This window comes from Sciurus vulgaris (genome assembly GCF_902686455.1).
Source record: "Sciurus vulgaris genome assembly, chromosome: 5".
Lineage (NCBI taxonomy): Eukaryota > Metazoa > Chordata > Mammalia > Rodentia > Sciuridae > Sciurus > Sciurus vulgaris.
In genome coordinates this window covers 88,385,943-88,400,820 of record NC_136465.1, presented here as the reverse complement: position 1 = coordinate 88,400,820, position 14,878 = coordinate 88,385,943, and the positions used below count along the sequence as shown (strand labels likewise).

The window sequence follows — 14,878 nt, the reverse complement described above, 5'->3', positions numbered from 1 at the left end:
GACATTCACCACGCAGTTATAAGACAGACTTGTCATAATCATTTCAACTTTAACTGGAAGTTACTTCAATAATTCTTTCCAACAGAAGCAAGACTCAGAATTTTGTTGTGGGAGTACCCAAAGTCAGTAGAGTTTAAATTGAAGTATTCCACCAGGAATTCCAGTTGTATGTCTGCGAAGCTTCCCTGTCTCATTAATCTGTATGCCTAAGATGGGTCCTAAATTTGTTGGCCAATAATCCACTAGGCACAGCATACTCAGGCTTGTCGTTGTGCCAGCTCTCTTACATTTCCAAGCTCCTAGCAGATTTGCCTTGCAAAAACAAAAACAGCTCACAGTCAATGGCTGCAGGCCACTCCCCACCCCCTTTATCATGATTTTATAGATGACTGTTTTCAAGGCATTTAATAATTTGGACCTTCATGGGAGTCAAAATGTCTGAGGTCTTCTTGAATTCAGGAGTTGATCTTTACCAATGTTGCAGTTACTATTCACAAATGACTTCATAATACCATTTCAGGTAATTTTCAGAGGAACTCTTAAGTCAATTGCTACACTACTATGTGAAATCGTTGTTGTTGTTGCCCAGTTACATGAGATCTATTTCATCACCAGAACAACACTCATTCCCCCACCAAGAAAGTAGAGAAATTATGTAGCACTTTACCTAATGACTTGTAGGCAACAGCAAATTCCAGTTTCTTCCCCTTGCTGATAAAGTAACAGCTTTTCTCATTAAGGCAGCAAACGAGTGAAAAGTTCTAAATAGAGACAGAACTCCAATTCTGTTGTTTAGGGAACTATATTGAGGTAGGGAAGAGGAATTAACAAAGCCTCCACCAAAAAATAAAAACCCAGCCAACCCAAAATGGATAGAAAGTGAATCAGGGAAATGTGAAATGCTGAGTCTTCATCCACTGCCATTAAAAAAATATTTTTCAATAAGGGTGATTATGATGAGGAAAATTTTTGAGATTTGTCCTGTGCTTAATGACAAAGAAGCAAGGAATAGAAGGGTCTGGTCCAGCAAAGGGGAGAAAGAGAAGAGTATCTCCCTTCAGTCAGGGTCAAGCTAAAATGCCAAATTGGTGCTTAATACAAGTCAGCCCCAGTTACTTAAAAATATACTACCCAGTAATTACACAGCAACTGCATATATTATAAGTGGACCATAAATTTGGAGATTCTTGAATTGGCATCAGAAGGTTCACAATATATTATAATCAAAACCATGTTCACATACACATGCATGAAACACTTTTGTAGGGAGAGAATCCATGGCATTTGTAGTCTTACTTTTAAATATAGACTATCCCGCAGAACATTTAACCTATTTCAATTTTACATCTTATTTAGTTCTGGATCCCATTAGAACACCTGTTCCCATGAAGACACAAGAAAATATTTCACTAGAGTTGTGTAGCTAAACATTTCAAGATCTTTTCTTTTATTAAAAAAAAAAAAAAAAAAGTTTGAGTGGATTTTTTTTCATCTAACCCTATCAAGTACTATAAATAGTATACTTTAAAAATAACTAAGGAAACTATGTCTTCTTACATTGTGATTTTTGTCAACGCAAAGAAATAGCTCAAATTTTCATTTATCATCCCTGACTGGTTATGGGAGTTAAAACAGTAATGCAGAGACAGGAACGTGAACTTACAACGAGGGCTGAGCCATACTCGAGGCCCAGTCCAGTCTGCTGTCACCTACCAGATCTTGTTATGACAGTTTAAAATGTCTTTTCCGATAGCAGCATTTGAGGGATTAATTTAAGATGAAATCCACGCTTGCATTTATATTCAACGGGGAGACTGTGGGAAGTTCGTAAATGTATGTTTCTCATGGAATTAAAGGAAAAGGATAAATTGTTCCTATCAAGGGAAAGCAGATAGAGAAAAATACATATGCAACATGAGTAAAAAATAACCCAATCTACTCTTGAATATTAGTCTAATCCTGGTAAAAGAACTAAAAGAAATGAAGTCTGACTATAATACCTCTGCCTCTAATCAGTTACTATAAACTGAAAATATAATCTGGCATCCTAAGACTTAATTCTTTTGGACCCAGGGAAATGAGAGATACTGGGGAAAGTGTATACAAAATATTCTAAAATCTAGAATTTTGCAGGGATACAATGTTACAAATGTACTAAAGCCTAATCTGTATTTTTGTCCAGTTCACATTCAAGTATTATTATCAGAATTGATCAAAATTAGTGTGTGCTTCTCTTCATATGTAGAGGAAATAAATTACACTGACTCCAAATACTGGAAGTTCACATTGTTTAATTCTTTTATAACATATTTATTATAGTCAGTAAATACTGAAGATTAAAGCTCACCTCAAATCCTGACCTGCGTGCCCTAGATTACTTCCTTTCATTCACTCAACATCATTCCTTCGTGAACCCCAGTCTGTAATGACAGAAATAAAATCTATAGCATCTGTAGGCATATTTTCAAAATATATATCATCTTGCAGAATAATTAACATATTTGGGTTTTCATTCTTCACAGAGGGAAAGACCTGAGTTCTAGTCTCAGATTTACCATCTACTAATTAACCTTCAACAAGTAACTTAACTCAATGCCACACATTTTCTTTCTTCAAAACAGAGATGACAACTCCTTTACAAAAATGTAAAGAAAGCTGACTGATGGACAAAACACAGTTTCTTAAATCATCTTTTCCTTAATCTTCTTATTCCAAATCCAATTTCAAATTAATTCATAAAAATTACTCAGGACCTTGACTGATACATAATGGCCCTCAATATACAGGGACAACTGATGGTCAGCAGAGAAAAATGGTCATGGTAACATGTACCATGCACAAAGTTGTCCTTTTATATGGTTCAACTTTAAAAAGATAATTATCCTAAAACTGAGAACTGGAGTCTTAAGAGATGAATGATTCTATTTGATGTACGTGAATGACAACAGACCACCTCAATGTTAAACCACACCTGCATTGACTTTTGGATTTTATTCCCTGGTATGCACTATGATACAAATGGAAGCTCTGACTCGACATCGCATTTGCAAATGACCTCGGCAAACCTGGAAGCAATTTTAACCAAAATCCTGCTACATATTACAATCTCTCAATGCCCTGTCATCCGTCCTTGTCACCAGGAAGACCACTTCCTTCATGCTAACTTCTGTTTTGCATTTTACAACTGACTACATGGTCTTCCCACACATTAGGAAGAGGGTCTCATAAAACAATTTGCTCCTAGAGGGATAATATAGTGACAGAGATTTAATGTGTGGACGATTATTTCCTCTTAACTGATGTTCTCAATGTTTTAATTGGTTTGAATAAACAGTGATTATCAAAGTTTCAATGCTCTCTATGCCAAATTCTTTCACTATTCCTGTAATCATTACAACATCCTGTAAAGGTCCCATGAACTATTTGTTGGAGAACTCTTAATCAAGAGCACACCCACACCCCTAAAGGTAATGAAGTCCTGGGCTGGGGTTGTAGTTCAGTGGAGGCACTTACCTAGATCATGTGAGGCACTGGGTTTGATCCTCAGCACCACACATAAATAAGTAAAATAAAGATCCGTCAATAACTAAAAAACAAAAAAAAAATTTTTAAAGTAATGAAGTCCTGTGACTAAAAAGCAAATAAAAAAGTGACTTTATCCATGAATACCTGAAATTTCCAGATTTGATTGGATTCCTCAATTCCTAGAGAATGAGAAGTGGTATGTGTATTAATATGGACTCTAAGATTGCAGACAGAAATTCAAGGTAACTAAGAACAAGAGTAAATAAACAGTAGGTATAGTCTTAACCACTGTAGTCAAGATCATGTGTTCCTGATTACTATTTTGGTTTTCTACCATGTCAGCTGTACCATCTCTGCAAGTAAATTAAACTTTCCCTTTCTTGGCTTCTATAACAACTATCTCAGTATATACAATATGTCAAAATATACTGTCATGACATCTAAAAGAACAAAAAAACTATCTCATGGAAAAATTAGGAGAATTAAATGATCTAATGCATATAAAGCCCTTAGAATATTGAGTGGTACATAATAAATGGGCAATCAATTTTTTTATTTTTTTATTAATTTTTTTCTTTTTTTATTTTTTACAGATTGCATTTTGGTTCATTGTACACAAATGGGGTACATCATTTCATTCTATGGTTGTGCATGATGTAGATTCATACTATTCATGTAATCATACATGTACATAGGGTAATGATGTCTGTCTCATTCCACCTCCCTCTCATTTCTATGTAATCTAAAGTTCCTCCATTCTTCTCTCACCTCCCAACCCCCACCCCCATTATATATCATCATCACATATCAGGAAAACATTCGGCCTCTGGTTTTTTGGGACTGGCTTATTTCACTTAGCATGATATTCTCCAATTCATTTCTCTGCAAATACCATATTATTCTTCTTTATGGCTGAATAATATTCCGTTATGTATATATACCACAGCTTCTTTATCCATTCATCTGCTGAAGGGCATCTAGGTTGGTTCTATAATCTAGCTATTGTGAATTGAGCTGCTATAAACATTGATGTGACCACATTACTGTAGAATGCTAATTTTAAGTCCTTTGGGTTCTCAGAAAACTTGCAATAGATTTTTTTAAAAGGTGAAGGTGAACCTAATTTTAGAGAAATCTGAAACCAACTGTTTACTGACAACAGAATTCACTTCTTCTGTTTTCTTGTTTTCTGTCTACATTTCAATCTTTTCCAACTTTAGATAAATAGCTTGGTGACCATTTTGAGTTTTCTTTCCTCAGATTAAGATAAGGTTCTTTAAGAAAAGACTCTGATTTACCTGGTTTAGGTCCTGCTCCCATATTTCAGGACTGTCCATTTTGACTGCAGGTGGGGTCCGCATGGCTGGCATGGCATGCAGCCTAGTTTACACCTATGGCTTTGGCGTCACGACTAACAAGTGCACCCTTCCACTCATTAAAGGTTCCCAATGCCCATAGCTTTAACTATGTGTCATCTTGCCATAAAGTTTAATCTGAAGCTAATTTAAGGAAGTAGTCAGTAAAATCCAGATTGTGGGACACTCTATAACATAAACATGAGTGCATCAAAAGTGTCCATGTCATCAAAGATTTTTAAAAGAAAATTGAAAGAGACTAATAATATTGACCAAATGAAATGCATGGTTCTGTGGGGTAGAGGAGCACCTAAAAAGAAATCTGGGGACAGTTGTGAGTGATGGCAGTACTGTGCTTTGTAGAAGAATGTTCTTTGCTCTGAGATACACAATGAAAGATTTAAGGGAAATGTGTTATAAGGTCTGCACCTTACTTTCCAATAAATCAAAAAATAGCATAAGACAGTAAAAGACAGTGAATATCACACAATGTTAAATATTCAAAGTGGGGCATGCAACAGATTATAATCATTGTGTTATTCTTTTAATGCTTGAGAATTTTCAAAATAAGAAGTGGAGGAAAGTGACCTTATTCGAACAACAAATTGTAATGTCGTCCATGGTTAGATAGCTTAGACTGGTTGTGTACCCTTGAATTATTACCAATTATTGTTTGGAAGGAAAGTAAAAAGTTACATTAAAAGATGGTCAGTTCCATTCACAACAAGTGTCTAAAATACAAGGAACAACAAATTCAAAAGGAATTTGGCACCAGGAGAAAGTCACCGTGTATCCAGTAGTCTCTGGCCGATGTATTGTAAGAGCAAATCATATCCATTCATGAGGTCCACATTTTTCATTTCCATTTAGAAGAAGAAATAAACCCAATCATTATCATTCTAGCAAAGGAAATGCTTCTTTCTAAATTGCTTCTCTGAAATTGTCACAGACCTTTGCATGTGTTTAGTGGTCAGGAAAACTACACTAAAGCATGATTAGGAATTGTTCATTTGTGGTCCTAAAACCTGAGCCTCATCCAACCCGCAAACTCTTGCAGGTGTCCCTTACTGCAACTATTTCTCTACAGCCTTCCCTGACACAACCAAATACTCTGAGAGCGGCAAACATTCCCGGCACAATGCTTTTTAATATGAACTTTTAAAGAACGGCCACCATTTTATATTTCATGATTTTGTAAGTAAGGTATTTGAGAGGTAAGGTTATAGAAAAAAATCTGAGCTTAATCACAAATCTGCCACTTTTAAAACATGACTTTGGGAAGTTACTGTACCCATCTGTGCCTCGCTTGCGTCATCTGTAAAAGGAGACTAATAACACCTGCCTTGTAGGGTTGTTGCAGGTATTGAAAAACTGTAAGGGACATACATAGTAGCTGATTCCGCCCACACTTCCTGCCCAAGGGAGCCCAGGTCAAGTGATCTGTTTCCACCCACTTAACTGCTTACCCCAACCATTAGAACTTCTGTCTAGAACAAGTCAATGTTCCTTTACATAGGCAAATGCAACAGAAAAATCAAAACTCAGATTTCATCTCACTCCAATCACAATTGCAACCCTCAAGAATACAAGCAACAATAAATGTTGGTGAGGGTGTGGGGAAAAAGATTCACTCATACATTGTTGGTAGGACTGCAAATTGGTTGCAACCACTCTGGAAATCAGTACGGATTTCCTTAGAAAACTTGGACTAGAACCACCATTTGACCCAGCCATCCCAATCCTTGGTTTACACACAAAGGACTTAAAATCAGCATAATACAGTGATGCAACCACATCAATTTTACAGAAACTCAATTCACAATAGCCAAACTATGGAACCAACCTAGGTGCCCTCCAACAGATAAATGGATAAAGAAAATGTGGTATATATACAAATGGAATATTACTCAGCCTTAAAGAAGAATGAAATTATGGCATTTGCCAGTAAATGGATGGAGCTAGAGAATATTATGCTAAGTGAAATAAGCCAATCCCCAAAAAACAAAGGCTGAATGTTTTCTCTGACATGTGGATGCTAACTCACAATAAGTGGGGAGGGGTTCTTGGGGAAAATAGAGTTACTTTAGATTAGACAGAGGGAAATAAAGGGAGGAGAGGGGATATGAGGGTAGGAAGGATAGTAGAATGAATGAATCAGACATTATTACCCTTGTATATTTATGACTACATGACCAGTTGGATTCTACATCATGTACAACCAGAAGAATGAGAAGTTATGCACCATTTATGTATGATGTATCATAGTGCATTCTAATGTCATGTATAACTAATCAAAACAAAAATTTAAAAACACATGCTTTTTGAAGTCTGAGGTAAACTAATTCCATATCATCCATCTTACTTCCATTAACATCTTTTTACTTTCTAAACATTACCATAAATCTAAATTCATTTGGTGCATCAAGTTCTAAAAAGGCACTTCAGATCTGGGGGTACAGTTCCAGTATAGAGTGCATACTTAGCATGTGGAAGGGCCTGGATTCAATCCCCAGCACCAAAACCAACTAAATAAATAATTTAAAATTAATATTTTTTAAAAAGTCATTTCAGATTTTTCTGTATAAAATATTACTTTTCCTGTACAAAAAATCAGTATTCTCTTAAGTTACTTTGGATTTTTTTTCTTTACTAGACATATCTCAATGTTTTTGTGAATAAATAAGACCTTGTTACAGAGTCATACCTCATCACTAAAACAGAAGACACCAGCTGGCACATCATCTGGTGAAAATCCATTCTTTCCAGAATATGGAATCTTTGTTAGCAGTAAATATGTAATAAATGGAAAAATGGAAAGACTATAGTTGAGTTACATAGTATGAGGTTTGGATTCACAGAATTAGAAGAAAATTACTAGAATTAAGAAAGAAAGCCAGTGATATCAGTGCAGGGAAAAATTTGGGATACTGAAAGTCACAGATATTTGTGCTGAATTGAATACAGTAATTTCAAATGTAGAACAGGAATTAGCCAAGGTCAAAGAACACAATTTATTCTTTATACCACAGATATTCTAATAGAGAGGTAAATCAGGATGGAATAACTACTTCCTTACCAGGTGGCTCAGGAATCACATGGAGCTGCAGACTGCCTGGACTCTACAGGCCTAAACCCAGAACAGGTATAATTTCAGTTCCACCCTATTCTATTGGTAACAAGATACAAGGTCCAAACTAAGTAAGGGAGAAACCAACCTCCCTCCTGTGGAAGGAGTGGCACACACATGCAGGAATGGAAGGAACTAATGGTGGACGTTTTTGCAAAAGTTCAATTTATGATTTTAGTAAATTTTATATAATGCCTATTATGCCATTATCTTAGGTGTTGACTGGGATGTCATGTAAATAAGTATACAAAAGTAACAGACTGTTTTAGAAATATAATTCAATTCCTTGCACTCCTAAGTTATGTCAAACATCACAAAGATCTATCATCAATATTATTTTTAGCAACATCATTTGACATTCAATTAGACCTACTTTAGTTCCATTCTGAGAACCCATGAATTCAAAAGATACAGAAAAGAAGAGGAGGTAACTAATCAAACAATGCAGGGGAGGTAGTATCCAGATTAGGGAATTGGGCTCCTGCAGAATAAAGATGCCTCCCCCTCAAGAAGCTTTTCAATTAGTGAACTGAAATAAAGGGTGTGATTTCCATCCTCCTACAGACCTCACTACCCTACCCCAATCCACATATTACAACACAGTCATTGAATTTTGGAGTTTGAAAGAAACCAGGCCACTGACTCCAGTAACATCAGAGGGGAATGGAGAAAGCGCTCCTCCTGAGAGGCCCTGAGAGCTGACTTCAAGGACAGGAGCCCTGCAGCCTTCTTCAGTCAAAGCAGAATGCTGTTTTTCCTGTTTATATCTTCCAGTTCCTTCCCGTCTCATTCAAAAAGAGTTCTGCTCTAGTATCATTTGAAAGCTATGTGCGAGTCTATTCATTTTATAGAAGAAGAATCTGGAAAAACAGAACAAGGAATTTGTTTCAATTGCAAGGGCTCTTCTCTCACCAGGCCATAGATCTTGTCTCATTACTAATAATTATCTAATTAATGTATTTGTTTTCAGACAAATATTTATAACACTTGCAATTTTTGTCCAGATCATTTTGACCTCAAATTTTATCCTCTTGGCATGGTGACATGCCAATTCAAGAAAAATCCGGGGTTCATACGTTTGCGACTTAGGTATTTAACAGAAATGCATTAAGGGGGAAAAAAACACTATTCTAATGACTTTTAGACTCATAAACAAGCAATGTCCCCAAGGAACTGATTGTGGTCTTCTGCCACATCAATTTCCTAGTTATTCGAGCAAGATCAAATAGAAATTCCTCTTGCAAAAAATAGAAAGTACACAATCTCCCTTGAGAAATAACCCTCAGTCTCTTCTCACTTCTGCCACAGCAAACAGATAAAACAAAATCAAACTTTCATGCTATAAACTTCAGAATTTAGCGAGAGTGCTATTGGAATCACCTTAGAATTTTGCAAAGTATTCAATCCCTCTACCTAACCTAGATGTCTGATTCACTTTGAGAGCTGGTTAAGGAGAAGGAAAAGTGGATAAAAGAACAGAAATTATGAATTTTAAAATCTCCTCTGGTGGTTATGCTATGTTTTCCCTATAATTGGTTCAATGAACTTCTTATTTCATAATTCTCTTATTTATTCTTCTAAGTAGATAAGAGAAATTTTACATATTATTGTTCAGGGGTTTCAAATTATTTTTTGATTGAAAAATGAAAGTCCATATCATGTACAAAATGATGTTCTAAAGTATATATAAATTGTAGAATGGTTAAATTGACCTAATTACCTCAAGTATTACCTCAAAGTCATCATTTTTGTGGTAGAAAACAATTAACATCCAAATTCTTCGCATTTTAAAAATATATCATTGCTAACTATAGTTAACATACATATAACAACATATACTTACTGTATAATTGCACAATAGCTAATTTGAACTCATTCTTTCTAACTGCAATTTTATGTCTGTTTTAGTCAACACCTTTGGTGCTGTGATGACAAAAATGAACAAACCTAACAAGAACAATTTTAGAGAAGGGAAGGTTTATATGGGGGCTTAGAGTTTCAGAGGTCTCAATCCAGAAGACAGCAGGTTCCATTCCTTGGGGCTCGAGGTGAGGGAGAACATCATGGTGGAAGGGTATAGCAGAGGGAAGCAGCTCACATGGTGATCAGGAAGCAGAGAGAGCAACTAAGCTCAGCTCACCAAATGTATACCCCAAAGACACGACCACAGGAATCTACCTCCTCCAGTCATACCCTGACAGCCTACAGTTACCACTCAGTTAATCCCTGACAGGGGCTTTATTCACTGATTGGGCTAAGGCTATCATAACCCAATCATTTCACCTCTGAATGTTTTTGCATTGTCTCACACATGAACTTTTGGGGGACAGCTAATATCTAAATCATAACTGTCCTTTCACCAACATCTCTCTAACCCCCCACCTCCAACCAACCCAGCTTCTGCTAACTACCTTTCTAGTACTTCTAGAGTTCAAATTGTTCAGACTACACAAGTGAGATCATGTGGTATTTGTCTTTATGTCCCTGGCTTATTTCACTGGACTAATATTTTACAGGTTAATCCAGATGATAGAGTTTCCTTCTTTTTAAATGGATGGATAGTATTCCATTGTGTATATGTACCACATTTTTCTTATCCATCTATCCACTGATGGATATGGGTTGGTTCCATATCTTGACTATTTTGAATATGCTGCAATGAACATAGAATGCATATAACTCTCTGATGTAGGTCTCATTTCCTTTCCTTTGGAAATATACCCAGTGGTGGAACTGCTGGATCATGTGGTTGTTCTATTTTTTAGTTTTTGAGTATCCTCCCTACTGGTTTCCATAAAGGCTGTAATATTTTACATTTCCATGAGTAGCATGCAAGGGTTCTCTCTTCTCTAAAACCTCACTAACACATATTATCTTCATCTTTTTAATAGCAGCCATTCCGACAAAGTGATGTATTCTGGTTTTGACTTGGATTTCCCCATGATTAATGAAGTTGAGCATTTTATCATCTGTCCTTTGGTTTATATCCAAAGAAAATCAATGCTCAGACCAGTGCCATGGAGCTTTACCCCTTGTATTTTCTATAGTTTTATAGTTTCAAGCCCATTGGGATTGATTTTCATCTGTGGTATAAAATAAAGATTGGATTAAATTCTTCTGCATGTAGATATCCAGTTTTCCTAATACCATTTATTGAAGAGACTGTTCTTTCCCCATTATGTGTTCTTGGCATTTTCATCAAAAATCAGTTTTTAATGCATGGGTATGTTTCTGGGCTCTATAGTGTTCCAATGGTTTTGCTCTGTTTTTATACCAATACCACACTGCTTTGATTACCATCATTTTGTAGGATACAGATGCTCTTCAACTTTTATATACTAAGCTTAAAATGCATTTAAGACAGCTAATTTACTGAGCATCATAGTTCAGCAACACAGCACAGAGAGGATTATCAGTTATTTATTCCATGACTTACTGGGACCTCCTGCTCACTGCTATTGCCCAATATCATGAAAGAATATTGGTAGTGTGTGTATTGGTAAACTGGGAAAAGATCAAAATTCACATTTTACAGTGCAGTTTCTACTGACTGTTATCACTTTCATACCATCATAAAGTCAAAAACTTGAAGTCAAGGACCATCATAAGTCAAGGATCATCTGTGTTTTGAAGTCAGGAACTTAGATACAGTTGTTAATGATTTACTTGTTTGTGTCACAAGGTGGTATAGCAATTGAAAAGTATATTGATGAGTAAAAAGAAAAAAGCCATCAAAGTCTAACAATGGACAGCTGGTTTAAAATGCTCTAGCATGTCCTACTTAGAACTCTGGCAGTTATATTCTAATAAGAATAGGAGACATAAATGAAAGATTGGAAATATATATATTCCAACATACATTGGAATGAAAATGTTGATTGAGGGGCTGGAGAGATAGCTCAGTTGGTAAAGTGTTTGCCTTGCAAGCACAGGGCCCTGGGTTTGATCCCCAGCACCGCAAAAAAAAAAAAAAAAAAAAAAAAAAAAATGTGATTGAACTTTGTGTTGGGAGAAGTGGATTTTTATTATTCCATTATGCTGATATCAGTGTGTTACTCTCTGCTACCCCAGTGGCACAGAAGAAGAAAAAGAGTTGCCTAGTGAGAAGATTTCAGGGAACCACAGAACCTCTAGACATTTCTGGAACCAATATCAAACCTGGGCAGCTCTGCTAAGTGGCCTTAAATTCTGTTGCAAAAAGGAAACCAAGATTCTTTTTTCCCACATGGCTTTGTTTCTTGGTTTGCTGCCCAGGTCGCACTCCTGGAGCACATGCTTCCTTTCTCTTTTACGCCATTTCCACCCATCCCAGCAACTGTGACAGCAGGCATGGTAGCCCAGCAGAGTGGACCAGTGTAACATTAGCTCTGGAGGAGGTGCATGAGGGGTCCCTAGGGGAGTGCTGGAGAAGAGGATCTACATGCAAGAAGCATACTGGGGTGAAGACAGTAGATTATGGAAATCCTGTAATGGGAGTCAGCCTGAAGTTGGCAGTCCTCAAAGGAGGATGCACACACCCCAGAAAGAATACAGATTCTTCATGGGTTCAGAGAGTCATTATTTAAAGTTAGATTTTTTAATCATTCTTTTCTACTTTTCCTGTGTGTTTTACAATGAACATACAAGGGAGATCCAAGATGGTGGACTAGAGGGAGGCTGCATTCCTTGTTGCTTCATGACTCAGGATTCAAGCAGAGGAAATACTGTTTCTCTGCAAGGCAGTCATGCTTGCCCACCAATTCCCTGCTGTTTGCTCCCATTCATTTGCCATGATTACCCACTGTCTACCAGCATATCATCCACCTTTTGAGTGCAGATCACTTGCTGACTGCTGCCTCTCATCCACCATTTGCCTGTTTGCCCGCCTCTTACCTGCCCATCGCACCTATCACCTACCCATCACCCATGGTTAGCATGCAGACCACACGCAGACTGCTAGCAGATCGCCCAGTGTCTGCTGCCCACTGTTGCTTGGAAGTTCATTATCAAAGTACCCACAGGTTTGGTTACACATGACCACCACCATCTTGGGATACCAGCCAGGGCCTGTAGGTTTACTGCTACCACTGCCACCATCTCAGGGCAGGACTGCCTCAATCTGGGGATACCAGTCAGGGCTTAGAATTTATTGGGGTGCCTGCAGATCTGGTTGCACCTGAGAACTTTCTGCTGGGTAGTACCATCTGGCTGCCCCTTTGCAGGGTCACTCCTTTGTGGGAGCCCATCATTTGTGGTCTCTCTGCAAGTTGAAATGGTATTGAGATCTTGGAACTGCTGCAAGGCAGAGCCTGAGGAAGCTCAAGTCCAGGTTCATCAGATTGCTTCTGGGTTTATAGGCCAGTCTGGGTCTGGCAAGTCAGTAGAAATCCAGAGACTAGGGGCAGGTCCCTTGGCAGGGAGGCAGGAACACAGGTTGGAGAAACTGGAGGAAAAAAGACTCTCTCCAGCTTAGTGATCCTGAAGTGCTCAGGGATGGAAGGGACTGGCTACAGTGGGTGGGAAGACTGAAGAGGGTGTGAGGGCTTTTTGCTATCAGCTTACCCACCCAGCTGGTCCAGCACCCACGGAACTGGAGCTAACATCAAACTTTAGAAAATTCCACCTATTGGCAGAGAAAGGAAGCTGAGAAAATTGTTCAAAGGCAATGGAGGCAATCATTCAATTTTCCATTGAGTCTTTCCTTCTTCCCCCCATACCTTTACCATTTTTTAATCCAAATATTATTCATGCATCAATTTATTGAGGAATGGGATGTCTGAATACTATATTACAGTTTTGTTGTGTATTCCTATATTTTTACTTTTTTAAAAAAGTATCTGTAAATATTCTTTCTCACCTATCTCCCTGTATTCTTCCTCACTTCTCTCATACTAACAGCCAACCTCTATTAATTCCTCCTCTTTCTCTTACTATAAATTTTTACTTCTATCTTCTCTCCTTCTCCCTCATAAACCTCACATCTTACATTACTTCTTTTCCTTCAGTGTCCCTCATTTGAAATGGTAAACCTTTTTAGTAAATGTACTGTTTATATCATAGACAATAATTGACACATCATTTCTGTTTATTGCAACAAAATGTAGATGCCTTAATAGGAGCTATTTGGCTTAAGGTTGATTTTGTTTGCATTGGGTGCTGTTAATATTGGTCTCCCCCTTAAAGGTGAGGTACTGGGAGCCTTCAGGGACACTATAAGACTATAAGGTAGAAACTGTACTGCTTCAGATCCATACTGCTAGATGGGAAGACACAAAACAACATGAAAAAATGATGGAACAAAGTGCCTCAAACAAACCAAGGAGTTCCAATAATATAATCCATAGACAACCCAGTAGAAGATGTCAGAGAAGGAATTTAGAAAATTACATAGTTAGATTGATCTTCATAATAAAGGATGGTATTGGAGAGAAAATACAGGAAGTGAAAGATCACTTTAATAAAGAGGAAGAGATTATAAGCAGAAATCCTCAAAATTAAGAAAACCATAAACAAATAAAAAATTCAATGGGGAGTATCACCAACAGACGAGACAACTCAGAAGACAGAACCTCAGACAATGAAGATAAAATACATACTCTTGAAAATAAAGTTGACCACATAGAGAAGATGGTAAGAAACCATGAACAGAACTTCCAAGACACACGGGATAACATGAGAAGACCAAATTTGAGATTTATCAGATTGGACAAAGGCATGGAGATACAAACCAAAGGAATGCACAATCTTTTCAAGGACAGAATATCAGAAAATTTCCCAAATCTTAAAAATGAAATGGAAAATCAACTACAAATGTCTTATACGACCCCAAATGTACAAAATTATAGCAGACCCACACCAAGGGACATTATAATGAAAAAACTAACATACAGAA

The 14,878-nt window shown here is 37.2% G+C and overlaps 1 long non-coding RNA gene across 4 annotated transcripts in view; it reads right to left on the bottom strand.

The window, feature by feature from the left end:
• The window catches only part of LOC306662028, a 416,277-nt gene that overhangs the window by 368,684 nt on the left and 32,715 nt on the right, over window positions 1-14,878 (bottom strand). For 3 of the 4 annotated variants that reach the window (XR_013764033.1, XR_013764035.1, XR_013764036.1), the window contains exons 6-8: window positions 3,670-3,704; window positions 2,348-2,420; window positions 668-800 (exon numbers count right to left, since the gene is read on the bottom strand). This is a non-coding gene — a long non-coding RNA (uncharacterized lncRNA). The remainder of the gene's footprint in view (window positions 1-667; window positions 801-2,347; window positions 2,421-3,669; window positions 3,705-14,878) is intronic. The other variant, XR_013764034.1, reaches the window with a different exon arrangement.